Raw genomic sequence first — 718 nt, forward strand, 5'->3', positions numbered from 1 at the left:
GAAACTCATGACAGTAAATAATTGTCATGAGTTTAAAATGACCTGGGTGACTGTAACCTTATTGAATTCACCTGTTGCTACACTTTTTTGCCTTTAATTTAGTCACATTGTATCCATGATTTTTGTTATGTGTTTTATGACCTTTTCCACTGTTGTTTTTTTTTTTTTGCAATGCTAGTGTAACTTTTATTTATTTATTTTTTTAAACTTAAATTTATTTATTTTAATTAGAGGCTAATTACTTTACAATATTGTATTGGTTTTGCCATACATCAACATGAATCCGCCACGGGTGTACACGTATTCCCCATCCTGAACCCCCCTTCCATCTCCCTCCCTATACCATCCCTCTGGGTCATCCCAGTGCACCAGCCCCAAGCATCCTGTATCCTGCATTGAACCTGGACTGGTGATTCGTTTCTTATATGATATTATACATGTTTTAATGCCATTCTCCCAAATCATTCCCCCCTTCCCTCTCCCACAGAGTCCAAAAGACTGTTTTATACATCTGTGTCCCTTTTGCTGTCTCACATACAGGGTTGTCATTACCATCTTTCTAAATTCCATATATATGCATTAGCGTACTGTATTGGTGTTTTTCTTTCTGGCTTACTTCACTCTGTATAATAGGCTCCAGTTTCATCCTGGAGTAATAATCATCCTGAAATAATCAGTTTCATCCACCTCATTAGAACTGATCCAAATGTCCACTGTT

The sequence above is a fragment of the Bos taurus genome, chromosome 17 (assembly GCF_002263795.3).
Source record: "Bos taurus isolate L1 Dominette 01449 registration number 42190680 breed Hereford chromosome 17, ARS-UCD2.0, whole genome shotgun sequence".
Classification (NCBI taxonomy): Eukaryota; Metazoa; Chordata; class Mammalia; order Artiodactyla; family Bovidae; genus Bos; species Bos taurus.